Below are 19,264 nucleotides of genomic sequence, written 5' to 3' on the forward strand. Positions count from 1 at the left end.
GAATCGAACCCCGGTCTTCCGCGCGGCGGCCGGGGATTCTTTAGCTAAAAATCCCTAAACCGTTTCCCATTCATTTTCAATGGTAGTGCTAAACCACTACGGATGCGATATACTTTCGGCCGCCGGTGGCCGCTGCGGAGCCCGCCGGCGCCCGTTCCGCGCGCTGATTGGTCGAGCCGCCTTAGAAAAAACCCTAAACCGTTTCCCATTCATTTTCAATGGTAGTGCTAAACCACTACGGATGTAATATACTTTCGGCCGCCGGTGGCGCTGTGTGGCCCGCCGGCGTCGTTCCGCGCGCTGATTGGTCGGGCCGGGAACCGGAGTCTCGCGCTGATTGGTCGAGCCGCCTTAGAAAAAACCCTAAACCGTTTCCCATTCATTTTCAATGGTAGTGCTAAACCACTACGGATGTAATATACTTTCGGCCGCCGGTGGCGCTGTGTGGCCCGCCGGCGTCGTTCCGCGCGCTGATTGGTCGAGCCGGGAACCTGAGTGAGACAGACGGACGCTGTGCGCCTGCGCGACACAGAGACCACGCTGATCGGTAAGTTTTTTCTTATATTATTATTAATTTTAACTTGAATAAGACACTAACAGATGAACAGACCTTATCTTAGCTCTTGCTATACATTTCTCGCCGCCATCGCCGTAATCTTTTTGTTTTTGCAGAGTTTATCGTGTGCGTTAACCTTCATCATTCACTGACCGCTCGTGCTCACGTCTAAACACACTGAACACATCATTCATTCATTTAGTTAGAGGGCATTTAGATGAAGTAGCAACGAGACTAAAACGCTAAATTTTATATAAAAAAAAAAAACAACGCTATATTTTATTCTGTTACATCTAACTCTAATGTGTTTATACCATAAGAAATGTTATATAGTATATTTACCACTTTGGGTGAATTTCATGGTACTTACTTCAGTTCAGCAGGTATCTAATATGGTATTTTTGTTCATACAGTACCACAGTAGATATGTTTGTACACAATGCTGGTGTGGTAAAGCACAGGCAGTATCCTATTAAATACCCACTGTAGTACCATGGTCTTCACAGAATTATCCTTTGGAGGGAACCATAACAGAACCATAACTGTTTGTACTGTTTGTGTAACAGTAAGTTAAACTGTATTGTGAAAAATGTATAGTTTTTGTGATAGCTCCTATATATCCGATGGATTTTCATGCCAGTGTCAGGCCTTTGCCAGCTTTACGGATAATGTGTGTTTGTGTAAAAGGGAACCTAGACAGTTAGAATTGGATAGTACAGACAGTAAAAGTACCTGTACTGATATTTAATCTTTATAATCCTTGTTGTCCCCTGAGCATTTATATAACATGTTATAAAAACTATGCTTGCTTGTGATGCTTAATTAAACAAAATATTTTTTCTTTGTAACAGGTAAAATGCACAAACAAGTTTGAATCCATGTATTGTAAATTAAAAACTGATGATCAGTATGCCTATTATGAAATGTGCATGCCTATGTAGTCTTTATTTTATTTTTATTTTTCCATGTTTCTTTCAGCTCCTGCTTCTGCTACTGCTTCTGCTACGCCGCAAACGACATCGACTGCCAGAGAAGGTACAGGCATCAGGACCTGAAAGAGCTGTCTAACCAAACGTCCTCCTGCGCTGGGACCACAAGTCGTTTTCCCAAACTAAATCTTCTATTAAATCTTTCCTTCTCATCCCAAACAGCCGACTTGTACACACTGGAATGGCAGGGAAGTAGATTACTGAACTGCAAAGGTATTTTTTTGTACAAGGATCTGTAGAATTATGGAGAAGGAAGGATCTGGGCATGGAGAAGGACATGAAATGGAGAGAATTTCAGGACTATAAATTCAATGAGATGAAAAGACAAAGATGGGAAAAGACAGAAATGATAATGTGAGAAAGGGGGAGACTGACCGTGGTTTCTCAAGTGTGTATTTTTTTTCTTCTTCTTGTTCTTTATAGTTTTTGTTATTGTTGCCAAGAGTGTTTAAAATACAGTACTGTATAATAATTTCTGCATGCTTTATTAAGAAAAGTGAATAATGTATAGTGAGAAGTAAAATAAATTAATGAGTGTGGAGATTGTAACAATTAATTGCAATTTCAATTAAAAGTGTTTCAGCTGAATAAGTGAAGTCAGTCTTATTATTTAACAGCCACAAACCAAGTTTTGGATATAACCATGCCATTACATTATCAAGTTATGCTTCAGTACTAAATGCATGTTTGCAATTGAGATTTTTTTTTCTTAAGCTATGAAACACATTAGCACTCACCTCACTATAATTTAATGATAATCATAAGCAAAAAGTGTAAAAAAAAATATTTAAATTTTCACCCAGAGCGGGATTCGAACCAGGGTCTTAATGATTTTATGCTATTATTTGAGCAATGCCGCACCACGTGTAAAGCCGCAAAAATGCTTCAATTTCATTGGCTGTCACTGAGTGCCAGCTATTCACGACTTGCCCGCGGGTGACAGGCGGAGATACTGTCCACTATACTAACGAGGAGACAATTATTGGTTGCAACAACATTTTTTTTATTTTTTTTTTAATCTTTTGAATCCAATTGTTTCAGCACAGTTGAAAGACCATGCCTGTGGAGTGTTTTTTATTGTGTGTAGGCGAAAAGGTTCTATTCCTCCCCGTCGGGGAATCGAACCCCGGTCTTCCGCGTGACAGGGGAGATACTGTCCACTATACTAACGAGGAGACAATTATTGGTTACAACAACATTATTTTTTTTTTAAATCTTTTGAATCCAATTGTTTCAGCACAGTTGAAAGACCACGCCTGTGGAGTGTTTTTTATTGTGTGTAGGCGAAAAGGTTGTGTAGGCGAAAAGACAATGTAGTCGTTAACACAACATTTTTTTTAAAATCTTTTGAATCCAATTGTTTCAGCACAGTTGAAAGACCACGCCTGTGGAGTGTTTTTTATTGTGTGTAGGCGAAAAGGTTGTGTAGGCGAAAAGACAATGTAGTCGTTAACACAACATTTTTTTTTAAAATCTTTTGAATCCAATTGTTTTAGCACAGTTGAAAGACCACGCTTGTCGAGTGTTTTTTATTGTGTGTAGGCGAAAAGGTTGTGTAGGCGAAAAGACAATGTAGTCTTTAACACAACATTTTTTTTTTAATCTTTTGAATCCAATTGTTTCAGCACAGTAAGGACCACGCTTGTGGAGTGTTTTTTATTGTGTGTAGGCGAAAAGGTTCTATTCGTCCCCGTGGGGGAATCGAACCCCGGTCTTCCGCGTGACAGGCGGAGATACTGTCCACTATACTAACGAGGAGACAATTATTGGTTGCAACAACATTTTTTTAATTTATTTTTTAATCTTTGAAAGACCACGCTTGTGGAGTGTTTTTTATTGTGTGTAGGCGAAAAGGTTGTGTAGGCGAAAAGACAATGTAGTCGTTAACACAACATTTTTTTTTTAATCTTTTGAATCCAATTGTTTCAGCACAGTTGAAAGACCACGCTTGTGGGGTGTTTTTTATTGTGTGTAGGCGAAAAGGTTGTGTAGGCGAAAAGACAATGTAGTCGTTAACACAACATTTTTTTTTTAACCTTTTGAATCCAATTGTTTCAGCACAGTTGAAAGACCACGCTTGTGGAGTGTTTTTTATCGTGTGTAGGCGAAAAGGTTGTGTAGGCGAAAAGACAATGTAGTCGTTAACACAACATTTTTTTTTTTAATCTTTTGAATCCAATTGTTTCAGCACAGTTGAAAGACCACGCTTGTGGGGTGTTTTTTATTGTGTGTAGGCGAAAAGGTTCTATTCCTCCCCGTCGGGGAATCGAACCCAGGTCTTCCGCGTGACAGGCGGAGATACTGTCCACTATACTAACGAGGAGACAATTATTGGTTGCAACAACATTTTTTTTTTTTTTTATCTTTTGAATCCAATTGTTTCAGCACAGTTAAAAGCCCACGCTTGTCGAGTGTTTTTTATTGTGTGTAGGCGAAAAGGTTGTGTAGGCGAAAAGACAATGTAGTCGTTAACACAACATTTTTTTTTTTTATCTTTTGAATCCAATTGTTTCAGCACAGTTGAAAGACCACGCTTGTGGGGTGTTTTTTATTGTGTGTAGGCGAAAAGGTTCTATTCCTCCCCGTCGGGGAATCGAACCCCGGTCTTCCGCGTGACAGGCGGAGATACTGTCCACTATACTAACGAGGAGACAATTATTGGTTGCAACAACATTTTTTTTTTTTTTTTATCTTTTGAATCCAATTGTTTCAGCACAGTTGAAAGACCACGCTTGTGGAGTGTTTTTTATTGTGTGTAGGCGAAAAGGTTGTGTAGGCGAAAAGACAATGTAGTCGTTAACACAACATTTTTTTTTTTAATCTTTTGAATCCAATTGTTTCAGCACAGTTGAAAGACCACGCTTGTGGGGTGTTTTTTATTGTGTGTAGGCGAAAAGGTTGTGTAGGCGAAAAGACAATGTAGTCGTTAACACAACATTTTTTTTTTAACCTTTTGAATCCAATTGTTTCAGCACAGTTGAAAGACCACGCTTGTGGAGTGTTTTTTATTGTGTGTAGGCGAAAAGGTTGTGTAGGCGAAAAGACAATGTAGTCGTTAACACAACATTTTTTTTTTTAATCTTTTGAATCCAATTGTTTCAGCACAGTTGAAAGACCACGCTTGTGGGTTTTTTTTTATTGTGTGTAGGCGAAAAGGTTCTATTCCTCCCCGTCGGGGAATCGATCCCAGGTCTTCCGCGTGACAGGCAGAGATACTGTCCACTATACTAACGAGGAGACAATTATTGGTTGCAACAACATTTTTTTTTTTTTTTAAATCTTTTGAATCCAATTGTTTCAGCACAGTTAAAAGACCACGCTTGTCGAGTGTTTTTTATTGTGTGTAGGCGAAAAGGTTGTGTAGGCGAAAAGACAATGTAGTCGTTAACACAACATTTTTTTTTTTAATCTTTTGAATCCAATTGTTTCAGCACAGTTGAAAGACCACGCTTGTGGGTTGTTTTTTATTGTGTGTAGGCGAAAAGGTTCTATTCCTCCCCGTCGGGGAATCGAACCCCGGTCTTCCGCGTGACAGGCGGAGATACTGTCCACTATACTAACGAGGAGACATTTATTGGTTGTAATAACATTATTATTTTTTTTTTATCTTTTGAATCCAATTGTTTCAGCACAGTTGAAAGACCACGCTTGTGGAGTGTTATTTATTGTGTGTAGGCGAAAAGGTTGTGTAGGCGAAAAGACAATGTAGTCGTTAACACAACATTTTTTTTTTCAATCTTTTGAATCCAATTGTTTCAGCACAGTTGAAAGACCACGCTTGTGGAGTGTTTTTTATTGTGTGTGGGCGAAAAGGTTCTATTCGTCCCCGTGGGGGAATCGAACCCCGGTCTTCCGCGTGACAGGCGGAGATACTGCGCGCTGATTGGTCGAGCCGGGAACCGGAGTCGCGCGCTGATTGGTCCAGCCGCCTTAGAAAAAACCCTTAACAGTTTCCCATTCATTTTCAATGGTAGTGCTAAACCACTACGGATGCAATTATACTTTCGGCCGCCGGTGGCGCTGTGTGGCCCGCCTGCGTCGTTCCGCACGCTGATTGGTCGAGCCGGGAACCTGAGTGAGACAGACTGTGTGTATACGCTGATTGGATTAACCAAAAACCTGAGACAGACAGACGGTTTGGATGCGACACAGAAGTGCTAATCAATCAGTAAGAGGATTTTTACACACACAGTTTATCGTGCGAGCCAAAAACTGGGAAACTGTGTACTCGACACGGTGTGTACTGCTAATCAGTAAGCGGTTTTTATTTATTTATTAAACTTATACAGTACACGAACCGATAAATATACTTCATTTCATCTCTTTCTAAAGAGTCTCATCATTGTTGCAGTGCCTGCATCATTAACTGACTGTGTGCTTGTGTTCACGTCTAAATATACTTGTGTTTTCGGGTTGCATTTTAATCACCTATGTGAAATTACATAAGCGTTAATTTATTTATTTAAAGTTCGTTTAAATATGAAAAAAAAATACAGGATACAACCGTTAAAATTCTTTGTTACATTTAACTCTGTTTTTCCATAAGGATTGTTATTACCTAATAAGTACCATGCTATTCACCAGAGTATTGTGTATTATCCTTTGGAGGGAATCATAACAGGTAAACTATAAGGTGGTACATGTACTATATCAGCGAATAAGTATCACATTAAGTTCACATTAACTTACACATTAAGTTCAACTGCATTATATAAAATGCATAGTTTTTGTCTATAATTCCCATGTCTCTGTGGGATTTGCATGCCAGTGTCAGAATTGAAATTGAAAAGTGTCAACAGTAAAAAACAGTGCTGATATTTAATCTTCATAATCCCTGCTCTCCATTGAGCATGTACCAAATTTATGCTTGAATAATAAAAAAAAAATATTTTCTTCATAACAGGCAAAATGCACAAAAGTTTTTTTCCCTGGGAGAGTCAGTGTGAAAGGGACCACATGGCTATCTCCGGCAAGATCCGACCAATGCAGCCAGACGGATAAAAGACGACCCATTTCTACAGGACAGGTCTGCGCCTATAAAGGAGGAGCACGTCAGGCAAAACGCCCTCATCGTGGTCAGTCAGAGAGGGGGGGATATTTCAGATAAGGTAGAGGTGCTTGGAGAATATATCCTGCAGTTTGGGAAATATAAAGGGAAGTCCTTTCACTGGCTGCTTGAGAATGACATGGGGTATACCATATACCTCATAAAGAATCGGCAGAAAGAAGAGGCTGTCGGAGTTTTTATGGGAGAAGGGCATAGCAAAGACAGCCTAATGTCATTTCTGAGTTATGCGCTTAGTTTTGACGAAATTCAGTCTCTTCTTGACTACGAGTAAAAAAAAAACAACTGTTGCAACAGCAGCATCAGAGGATGACCAGCTGGTTGGTTTAGGCTCTCGTGCCAACACCACTTGGCGAGAGATTTGGGACAGCAGGGACGATGGCTATGCAGCCTTTATTCTCAAGAAAAGCTGTGTACCAGGGACAAAGATGCACAAGTTACAACAGTACCTGCAAAGGAAAAAACATTCAACCTCTCCGACCCAACTTGCTTCTGCTGAAGTTATGGGTGGGTCTCAGTTTTCTTTTATTTTGCCCAAAGACATATAAGATAAAAATTTTTTTTTTGATGCATCAAATATAATAAAATTAGATAACTTCAGTGGTCAACTTTTCTGTCTGCACCACAGTGATGGATGAAGATGAAGAGCTGGAGAAAGCAATGCTCAGTATATCACCTTCCAAACTGTCCGTGCAGAGCTGTGAGTAAACATGCATTTTAAATTAAAAACAGTTACAGATCTGTATTCCTATTATAAAGTGTGCATGCTTTGTTTTTATCGATATTTTTCTGTTTCCCCCAGCTCCTGCTTCTGCTAAGTCACTGACATCATCTACTGCCAGAGGCCAACAGGCATCGGGATCCGAAAGAGGTTTCTAACAGACTGGCCTTGTGCTGGGACTATAAATTTTTTTTCCCAAACTGGATCTTCTCTTAACCTTCCCTTCTCATGTTGACCACGTTCTGGTCCTGTTTGTTTTTTGTTTGTTCACTAACTGTCCTAGTGACTATCAATTGATGCCCCATGTGATCAAGGTAAGAGTTCTTTTTAATTTTCTGTGATGGTTAAAAAGAAGAAAATGACTTTGACTGCTTTGGTTACTAACACTTAAATGCACGTGTTTACACTGTGCCAGGTTGCTCTCCCTGCTTAAGACTAATTGTGATGTTTAAATATTAATTCATAAAATGGTGACAGTTCTTGGATATTAGTCCAACATAAAAAAGAAACAGTGGAGTATTGATATAACATTTGAATTGTGTTTTGTTTCACTGTGGCTGGTCGAGATAAGCAGGCAAAGTGACTTGCTATTTCTGTCTTTACTAACACCAGTTTTTGTATAGTGCTAAAATATAAATGACTGACAGAATTTTTGTTGTTGCAGTACCATCTGACACTCTCTTCTCATCGTCCGTTCCACTTCCACTGGAGGTTTCAGGAGCAAATGGTAATTGTGTCACATTTCTTCTGAATACCAGTTTATCCATTTAAACATTTATGTCATATCTACTTATGTGATGTAGTGATGTGCTTATTATTAAGTGTGCCCGCATGCACTTATTACTCTTCTCCCCTAGAAATCATTTTATCCAATCGGTTTATTATATCCCTAAAACTTTGCAGCGTTTCTCGTCCCGCAGTTTTAAGAAAACACTGACGTACGTTACACCGTTCCGTGCGGCTGGCTCGAGCAATTCCCCAAAAAATGCCCCAAAAAGTCCCATAGACCTTACATTTGGGACCGGCCTCTGTGACATCACGGCAACATATGTGCCTGTCGCAGCCGCACACTTAAAATTTCTCCAGAAAGTTTTGCTCTCTAGTTTATATAAATCTATCACCATAGATCATAATATTCTCATAGATCGCCTACAAAATCATATAGGTATTCAGGGGCAGGCATTAAAATGGTTTAGATCATACCTGTCTGATCGATACCATTTTGTAGATCTAAATGGAGTACCGTCTGATGTAATGCCAGTGAAATATGGGGTCCCACAAGGGTCAGTTTTAGGACCTCTCCTGTTCTCAATTTACATGCTTCCCCTGGGAAACATCATTAGAAGGCATGGGATTAGTTTCCATTGTTATGCTGATGATACCCAATTATACATCTCAACAAAACCAGATGAAATACCCAAGTTGTCTAGATTAACAGTGTGTGTCCAGGACATAAAAGATTGAATGGCCAATAACTTTCTTTTACTAAATTCAGATAAGACAGAGATATTGCTCATCGGCCCAAAAACCAGCACACAACAGCTTTCACAATTCAGCCTGCGTTTAGAAGGATGTACTGTTACTACCAGCTCAACAGTAAAAGACCTGGGCGTGATATTAGACAGTAACTTGTCTTTTGAAAATCATATTTCCAATATCACAAAAACAGCCTTTTTCCATCTTAGAAATATTGCCAAACTTAGGAGTATCCTATCCGTATCTGATGCAGAAAAGCTAGTTCATGCATTCATGACCTCCAGACTGGACTATTGTAATGCATTACTAGGTGGTTGTCCTGCATCCTCAATAAACAAGCTACAGTTAGTCCAAAATGCAGCCGCCAGGGTTCTCACTAGATCCAGAAAATATGATCATATAACACCTATATTATCATTCCTGCACTGGCTACCTGTTCAATTTAGAATTAATTACAAAATAGTACTACTTACATACAAGGCTTTAAATGGTTTAGCTCCCACATACCTAACCAGTCTTTTGATACGCTATAATCCACCACGTCCCTTAAGATCACAAAACTCCGGACTTCTGGTAATTCCCAGAATTTTAAAATCTACAAAAGGGGGCAGGGCATTTTCATATTTGGCTCCAAAGCTTTGGAATAGCCTTCCAGACACTGTTCGGGGAGCACACACGGTTTCCCAATTCAAAAGTAGACTCAAGACGCATCTCTTTAATCTGGCATACGCGTAACTCATCCCATAACCTCATACTCCAGTACACCTATCCTGAATGGCAACTACGCTAATTCTCTCTATCTTTTCTGTATTTTTCTACCCATCCCGAGGCATCTGGAGATTGTGCCAGCTTTAGTAGACAAAGGCCAACCCTGCGAGGTTTCTAAGGCATCTTGAGAAGGACCTGCTCCAGCTAGATTCTGCTTTATGATGGCTGGAGCTACCATCCTGCTCCTGTGCTTCCAGTGATCCAGACCCCATCTGCCCTCTGCACCTACTGCTGAACTGAATCTACACAACTTCTGTTATATTGAACTTTCACCTGCACAACACACATGATGTTATTTCTATCTGTTATCACCCAGATGAGGATGGGTTCCCTGTTGAGTCTGGTTCCTCTCAAGGTTTCTTCCTATTGCCATCTCAGGGAGTTTTTCCTTGCCACTGTCGCCGTCACCCTTGGCTTGCTCTTCAGAGACATTTCATTCATTTTCATTCATCATTCATTTCATTATTATCTAGACACATTTTTCTCACACATACACACTTCCAAATATTTTCTTTTCTAGAAAAAAAAATCCTTTAATTTTTTTTTTTGTGAAGCTGCTTTGAGACAATGACCATTGTTAAAAGCGCTATATAAATAAAATTGAATTGAATTGAAATCTTTTTGTTACAAGTAATCAACTAGTCATGTACTTTTTTGTCATGCTTTCTTCTGTGCAACACAAGCTCTGTCATCTGTAAAAAGTCCTGTGCCCCTGCCTCGGGAGCTGACATTTCTTATACCAGAACCAGCAAGTCCTCTGCCTACAGTCTCAACCGTCACAGTAACAGGTGTGAATAAGTTTGACTGTAGTTCCCAAAAATATCTACATAGTAAATGAGAAGTAACATAATTTTAACTTCCATTAAAGACCGTATCTGATTAATGGTAAGCAGTTTTAGGAATTCACTATAACTCTTTGAATTTTAGTGACTGAGTTGTAGATGCTGTGTGTCATAATGTAGTCTGTTTTTAATTTTTTTTTGTGTGCAATAATTAACTGTTTACCATTCTCTGTGTTGTCAGAGCCACGTTTAAATTCTCCTGAGAGGTCTGCAGTGACCAGTCAACCTCCACTGCATTTATCTACTGCAGGTACTGTTCAAAGTAGTTTTTTTTTTTTTACCATGGTGGTGCATAATCTAAAGATATATAGTCAACACACACTCACACTCATAATCTTACACTAAGCTATTTCTTTATTCTTGTTTTTACTAGTCCAGCCATCACCAACTATCCCCAGCTGTCCCCCTCCACAACTTCCAGGATATGACCACAATGTAAGTCAGTGGAACTATTCACAGCAGCAGAGGATCTGGATGAAGACAGAGATAAAATCTACGGGTCTCTGGCCAGGTTCCATTCCTGTGAGCAACCCGATGAAGATGGTGTCCTCGTGGCGCTTGCCTCCCCAGCCGGAACTGATAGACAGCATCCATGAGCTTCCCTCCCCCAAGTACTTTCAGCTTCACCCCTTTTTTATATGGAAGCCAGAAAATGATAATCTAATGGGGAGGCTGAGGAACAACTACCCCTTGCCATGCATTGAAGGTTGTGTTCAGCCTCAGGTTGCCTCTGCAGGTGTTGGGAGACCTCGTGTTATCGTTGGCATCACTGGACAGTACTACCTGTTGTCATCCAGGCTGTGCTGCAAGGTTTGCAAGAAAAGGTGGTATGCTGACAACCCAGTGTGGCTGGAAAAACTTCCCCAGCGACTTACAAATGTGTTGCCTGAAAAACTGACCTACAAGAAGGCCATATGTAAGTCAGTCATGGATGAACTGAGACGCACGGGAAAATCACAGACGGACATGACAAACCAAATTATGGAGATGATGCACCTGAAATATGAACGCGCCAACCTGGCCTACCTTCTCAGCTGCCAAAATGTCATCGATGGGGAAGCAGGAAAGTACGGGCAAAAGACAATTACGAAATTCATTAGACAGGAAACTAGGCCATCTCCTTTCGGGCAGTACAGTGATTCAGATTGATGGAACGGCATCTCTGTATCTGCACACTACCTGACTGACTGTCTACTGCATGAGTATGAGCACCAAGAGGGTGCTATCAAAAGACTGCTCCAGGGAACCTTTGGACAGGCTTTCTGTTCAGACCATACCCGTAAGGTCGCAAGAAAGGTCACCTTTTCATCTGGAACCATGTCATCATATGCAGTCATAAATGAAAACTGGATGATCATTTCATGGGTAATGGTGCAATCTGAGACAGAGAAGTCGCTGAGGCCCATGTATGAGGGACTTGCAGCCCGTTATAGCACTGCAGACATAGAGAAGGCCCAATACCAGTGGGTTGACAGGTAAGAAATTACCAGTTTTATGCCAATATTTACACAATAACATTTATTTTCACATTTTAGATTTGTAATTTGAGGAAAGGAATACACTTGCAATTGCATCATTACATATTACATTTACATCATTACATATCATTACCGAATACACTGCAATGAACGTAGTGAGAGATATAAAAGTTTTAACATTTAACGGTGTATTTTTCTCTTTTTTCTCTTTCAGAGATTGTTGTGCAGCATTTAAGGTGGCGGAATCTCTTCCAGGAGAGCATCTGAACTGGGACGCTTGGCAAACATCTGAGGCTATTGTTCCTGAGGCCACTACTGGTAGCCTGCTAAACTCATGTGCATCACGGTCTCACTACAACACTAATATAACCATCAAACTGGACTTATTTCATTGTATGTGGCGGTTCCTCCGTGAGTGTGTCTCTGAGCATCATCCTCTGTACAGTTCCTTTGCCCAGCTCCTGTCTGCTGCCTTTTCCGTGGTGGATCAGGAAGACCTACAGAGGCTTAAAGATGCTTATATATTTTGTGGAATTCACCCTGCCAACCCCACGAAACAGCACATTCGTGTACACTGCAAGGAGCTCATCCAGAGAGTTGAGGGTTTTCCGGCACTTCTTCCTTGCTCAAGATCCAAACGGTCTTCCTCTCTTTAAGCCCTCTATGCTGAAGGCATGGCGGATTCAATGGGTACACATGCTGAGGTAGAAGGTGCCATCTTGTACAGGCATGGAGGGATGGTGCAGCTAAATTATGTGCAGGGTGAAGGAGCTAAAGTTCCTGTCTGGATCCCCATTAGAGGCACATCTCAACAGGAGGGTTACCACTTCCATCAAGCTCAGTGGGTCACTGGAACACGTGTTTCCATAGAGCTGTTTCAAGCTCAGGGGATGACAGGGGTGGCACGGTGGAATTATCAACGTCTGGTGGACCTGAAGCAGCCAGATGTTTCCCTTCCAGCTGTTTTCGATCCAGTTTTGATTGAAAAACTTAATGCAGTTTCTAAACGGGTCCTCGGAGATGAGAAGTATCCTGCTCTTCATCTTTCACCCACAGACACTGGAGAGAAGTTTGGCCTGGAATATATTGAGCCTGGTTGCCGTCCAGTTCCTCTTGATTGGGATAAGCATCAAGGACTCCTCAGGCATCCTCCATGACTCCAACCAGAGTGCTGCGGTTTCCAGCATGCCGTCTGGTGATGCTAGTACAGGCTCTACCCATGCCCTCCATACACCTCCTCTATCCAGCCCACCCATGGCCCTGTCAAGGACTCCTCAGGCATCCTCCATGACTCCAACCAGAGTGCTGCGGTTTCCAGCATGCCCATCTGGTGATGCTAGTACAGGCTCTACCCATGCCCTCCATACACCTCCTCTATCCAGCCTACCCATGGCCCTGTCAAGGACTCCCTCAGGCATCCTCCATGACTCCAACCAGAGTGCTGCGGTTTCCAGCATGCCCGTCTGGTGATGCTGCTTTTGAACCGGACGCATCAGTACCTGAGCCCAGGCTTAAGACAGGTAAACATCTGAAAAACAAGTAGCTGACAAAAATTAAGCATCACCAGCAGTAATTAAATTATATTTATCTTGATTCTATGTATCTTACATATCTTTGTAGTCTTCTTGTCACAATGTTTGACCTGTCACTTACTAGAATTTTAGATAAGCAGATAACAGTAATAACCTCACCCCAGCCGTTTAGGTTCATTGTTAATCAGGGTTTTTACCTAGATGAGTATGTGAGTTCTGTTTTTTTTTTTTTTTGCTATCAGGGCCAAAATGATTTACTGCACTCTTATTTCTTTCTTATTTCTTATGGCTTTACAGAAAGCCCATACCCCCCACCTCTGCTGGCCTCACCAATCGCCGCTCGCACTGGACCTGTGAAGACTGGAGGCAGGATCTTTGTCTTGGACCACAAGCGTTGGCCAGCCCCTATGAAGAAAGTCATTGACGACCTCCTTAATAAACACAGAGGACACAAGGACATGCTCAAGCTTGTGGACCAAGATTATGCTGCTCTAGTTCACAACTCTTGTAAAGACCCAAACAACATGCTCCACCCAACAACCAAAGTCCACATTTCACAGTACATAAAGCATCTCAGCAAGCTGATAAACACCGCATCCTCAATAAACACTAGCCCGGAAAAACTCCACGAGAGGCAGCAACTCTGGTACACTCTGACACAGGGAAGTGAGACTATGACTGTACCAGTTGTTACCATGCCTGTCTCAGTAGCAAACCCCCCTCCTCCTGTTCAGACCCTTGCCACACCTCTGACACAAGACTCTATTGAGGAAATGGTTAAAAACATCATGGAAAAGCAACAGGAACAACTGAGACTTCCACACCAAGCACAAAAGAGGGCACAAACAAAAACTTGTCTTTCCTGTGGCCAGCCAAAGTCTAAGTATCTGAATAATGGTTCGTCCATCCACTTTTTTTTACCAGCAAGGACCCATCAGATATTTCTACTGCTCCACAAAGGTCTTCAAAGTTTATGGTGGTGAAGGATTGACAAATCCAAGAATGCCGTTTGAAGACTTTTCAGAGACAGAGGTTTTTCAGCAGGAACTGGATGCCACAAAGATGAAGGCGGAGGAGAGAGGGCAACAGAAAAGGAAAAGGAGTGAACCTGAATACACAGGCCGCAAGTGTCGTTTTTGTAAACTGGAACTAAAGCAAGGCCCAAACAGCCCTCACGTTCACACAGGTTTCCCTGGAATGGCAGGGAAGTACATTTACTGTCCTTCAAAAATATTTTCTTTATACAAGGATCTGGGCATGGAGAATGAGATGACCTGGAGAGAGTTTGAAGATTCTGCATTTTATGAGATAGAAAGACAAAGATGGGAGTCAGGAAAAAGAAAATAAGATATTGTTCTAGTTCTTTTTTTTATAAGTGTTTTATAGTATTAAGTCTCATATAAGTATTTTGACTAAACCTACCCTTTGTCAAAATGTTTCTTTCTGCTCATCTGATTCTTCTTCTTATTATTATTATTATTATTTCATTTTTTAGGTATCCATATGCATATTTATCTGTTTTATCTTTCTGGTAAAATCTATAAGACATTTTGGTGGCCCCATTTTTTTTTCTCTAAAAATTAATTTCTCCATAAAAGTAGAAAGCAAAACTTTTGAATATTTGTGTTTTAAAATTGTATATATAATTAGCATTTAATTTTATGACAGTTGTCATGTTACTGTTCCCAAGAATGTTCAATATTTAAAAAAATGTTTAAAAATTTTCAGCATGCCTCATTAACATAAGTAAATAATGTATAGTGTGAAGTAAAAGACAAATTATCCAATGTGGAGTTTGTAACAAGTAATTCCTAATATATATATATATATATATATATATATATATATATATATATTATAAATAAGATATTTATTATTATTATTATTTGAATAATAAAACTTTTCTAAATAATAATAAGTTCAGCCAGAGCGGGATTCGAACCTGGGTCTAGACGATTTTATACTATCATTTAATAGTATTATAGTATTATACTATCATTACTGTCCACTATACTAACGAGGAGCTGGCACTACATTCATGTCGTGGATTTATAAATTGTAACTACAGTACTATGATAACTTTCCTCATTGTTGATGCAGGTGACCTAGATATAAATCCCAGTCAATGCCCAAACCCCAGCAACTGGGTGCAGTGCCGGTCCCAGGACTAAACAAAAGTTAATACCTCAATTCTACCTTTTAAACAATAAAATATTAATTTGCAATACAACATCTTAAGGGAGATGCTCTAAGTTTTATGAAGTTGCCCTACATTATTGTTACTTTTTATTAAAATTGTGGGCAGTATCTCTGCCTGTCATGCAGAAGACTGAGGTTAGATTCCATGACGGGGAGAAATAAAATCTTTTTTTTTTGTCAATATACAGTGATGAAGAAGTACTGTAGTTGGCTCACTGACCGAAATTCACATGTGCTGTTAAATATTTGTCTTAATATAATACATCATTCTTAATGATCTGGACCAGGACACTGTATTATCTGGTCTTGGATGCACATTTTAACTACCTCCGAAATTCACATCATCATTTCCACACTCCTGGACATATTTTTGTGTTTTATTCGCAAAATAAACAAACTGTGCAATTAACTGAATGTATACACGGTGTATATGCAACTCAAATGTTTTTCTTTTGTTAAGTGCCATTTCTCCCCCTCACATTCCTCTCAAGGCTCTCACATTACCCAGCATTATCTGCTTTCAGTGTGTCGAATCACTTGATTCGACTCATCAATAAGAGTCGACTCTTCCTGCTCCTTAACTGCTCGTGTTTAGTAAAAAAAAAAAAAAAAAAAATCGTAATAAGCAAAAAAAAGTCCCTCTTATTATGTACACAACACATTAAACAAACAGCAAACATTAAACATACATCGGTTAATATGCGAGTCGACTCTTCCAGTTCACCTAAAAGATTCAGCTCAGTGAGTCGACTCACTCATGAAGGACACGTCACTATTTTATGATTAATCTTCCCATGCCGGGAGCAGCTGAAAGACTACAACAACATGCTTTATTAAATAATAAAGTCGGAATACACTCTTGTATATAAGAGAGAGAAAGGATATGAACAAAGATACCCTATCGTGAGGACAAAACATTGTTTTATTCTATTCAGGTAGTCACTGCTGCAAAAGCAGCCAAATTTGCGGCTCCGCCATGCTTCTACCACGTGTAAGCTTACTTACAGCAGAAACTCCAGAGCAATGCTGCCATCTACTGGATGTTACATAGAACGACATTACATTTTTCATACCCATCAAAGTACAGAGTAATTTGCTTCAGATCATGGTCAAAATTTGTGACATTTCATTTAAGTAGCAAAATAAATACATTTATATTCTTTTAATTAATAAATGAATGCTGGGATTTTAATCAGAGGAATTATTTAGCTAATAAAAAAAAAACACATTAGCTAATGGCAAAATAAAATGTGTGCTTTTAATGTGTGCTTGTGAGCTAAAAAAGGAAAATTGAGATAAAGTAAGAAGATAGTAACAATAGTTGTGTTTCAGTAAAGTTAATTCTGAAGCAAAGTACACAGAAAAATGTCCAGGAGAGTGAAATGCAGACATGCATTTTTCAAGAAGCCCTAAAAACACACCCAAGACCAGACCAAGCTTCCTACCCAGGAAGCCTATTATGTGAGATGGATTAGAACCCTGTCCAGGTGTACCCCACCTTATGCCCTAAGTCTCCTGAGAGAGGCTCTGGATTCCTGTCGACCTTGCACAGGATAAGCGGTATAGAAGCTGAATAAATGAATGAATGAATAAATGAGGTTTGTACCCAAAATTATAAAATATTACTATCATTATGTTTCTTGAGAAGCAGTTATCCTTCCAATGCATAAACAACATGAGTTCAGTCATTTATTAAAATCATATTTTAAAACAATAGTAATAGTATTTTTAAAAGTGTCTGCTTCTGCTAAGCTAATTTAAACTAACAAGTTTTAAGTAAATTACAAAAGCTAATTTTTATGATCAGAGTGAGATAAAAGAACCTATTTTTATCCCTTTTTGTCGACACTCAAAAACGTTATGACTACAGTCCAACTATAAAGTAAAATCTTATGCATTACATTTAAAAAAAATTATGCATTAAATATTGATGCAAACAAATGATCCATTTTCAATTCGCTTATCACAGGCAGGCCTGGAGCCTATCCCAGGGAACTAAAACACAATGTGGGATACACACTGGATGGAGTGCCAAGGACAAACAATCACAAACCCCAGGCACTTTGGAATTTCAAAAATGAATGTACGACTGCATGTGTTTGGAATCCCACCAAGCTCAGGGAGAGTATGCAAACTCCACACAGACAGAGCGAAGGAGAAATTCAAACCCGAACTTCTACTTGAGTGAAACATTTAAGTGGTACTCCTATTTTAAGTGACGTACATTTCTCAGCAATTACTTGTATTTTTACTTGAATATTGTGTTTGTGTACTTTATCTCAACCACAAATACTGTACCACCAAGTTTAAAGAAGAACACCAAATGACCATAAGTGAACGCCTCAGCATGACTAAATAAAGCAGCACTTGTATTAACTTTTAAATGAATTATAGTCAACCTAAACTACTCAACCTAAACAACATCCAGGCATATAATTTGTAATTTAATAGACAGCTAAATGTTACTTTAGGTATTTACAAAAGGCACATTTTATTTGGTAAAAAAGTTAATATATACTCAATATAAAAAAGTTTTGAGAGATATTTTGCCACAATGTCTTAATTTAGGAATAGGGTTCATCCACGTGCTAGTTATGGGTCGTTCTTGAACGATTCGTTCTTTTTGAACGAATCTTTACCATCACTTAAACGAGTATCTCGGAGAGTGATTCGTTCATTTGCTATTGGGCGCGCATGCGCAAGGCATCGCAAAACCTCCGCATGTTATATATAAGAAACAGAAATGAGTAGTTATTACCTTTGGGTCTTTTCGGTCCTGAGTCGTTCGTTCTTTTGTCACGTGACTCCCATAGACGTTATGCAGCGCAGTACACAGGAAACAGAATTGAACGGTTCTGCTAGTAAGTCTTCGAGTCGTTTGTTCTGTTGTCACGTGACTCCCTCCCATAGACGCTATGCAATGACGTACCCAGGAAACGGATTTATGAGGCGCCTTATAGGGCATAAATCAAATTTCACTCATGCACACACATATGAAACACTTACATAACCATATATGAAACACTCACACATACATATATACTACTAACTGCTGAAACAACTACATATGAAATGCGCACACATACATACTCTCCGCGCGCACACACACATACATACATACATACATACAAACTCTTCACGCACATTCACCTATGAGATTCTCAGTGTAACCGGAAGGCATTTCAGTGTAGACGGACTTTTCGCTTCATTCTCCCTGAACGGTAGTACTGGTTTGTAAACAGCCTGCTGTTGGACCGTTTAGAAGACGGAGTAGGACAGTATAATGATCATCACTGCTCAATCAAATGGCGTATTCAGAACTGTCCACATAACGTCTGAATATTGCAGCGGCAGAAAACGCAGGTGATGATTTGCAAAAAGAAAATTGAAGCACGGAATCTGTGGCTAATATGTCGGATCCTACAACAGAAACAATTACTGTTTTGTGAAATGTGTTTCCTCGCCTTCGCTAATATGAACAATACCTAACTCAAGGGAATCCCACGGGACTCTGAATCGGAAATTCAAACATTGTTCCGACCCTCCATACCACCCACTTTTGTGGTGATAAATAAATCACTCGTTGTCTTCTAAACTGCCCATTAACGGTCTATTTAAGAAACGCTACCACTAATCAG

At 39.8% G+C, this 19,264-nt stretch overlaps 2 non-coding genes across 2 annotated transcripts; both read right to left on the reverse strand.

Moving 5' to 3' along the window:
• Nucleotides 1-4,123: 4,123 nt before the first annotated feature.
• On the reverse strand, nt 4,124-4,195 carry trnad-guc (transfer RNA aspartic acid (anticodon GUC)). The gene has a single exon. It is a non-coding gene; the product is annotated as a tRNA-Asp (tRNA).
• An 844-nt stretch (nt 4,196-5,039) lies between these two features.
• trnad-guc (transfer RNA aspartic acid (anticodon GUC)) lies at nt 5,040-5,111 on the reverse strand. Its single transcript has one exon. It is a non-coding gene; the product is annotated as a tRNA-Asp (tRNA).
• Between the last annotated feature and the right edge of the window lie 14,153 nt (nt 5,112-19,264).

This window comes from Clarias gariepinus, chromosome 6 (assembly GCF_024256425.1).
Source record: "Clarias gariepinus isolate MV-2021 ecotype Netherlands chromosome 6, CGAR_prim_01v2, whole genome shotgun sequence".
In the NCBI taxonomy this organism is placed as follows: domain Eukaryota; kingdom Metazoa; phylum Chordata; class Actinopteri; order Siluriformes; family Clariidae; genus Clarias; species Clarias gariepinus.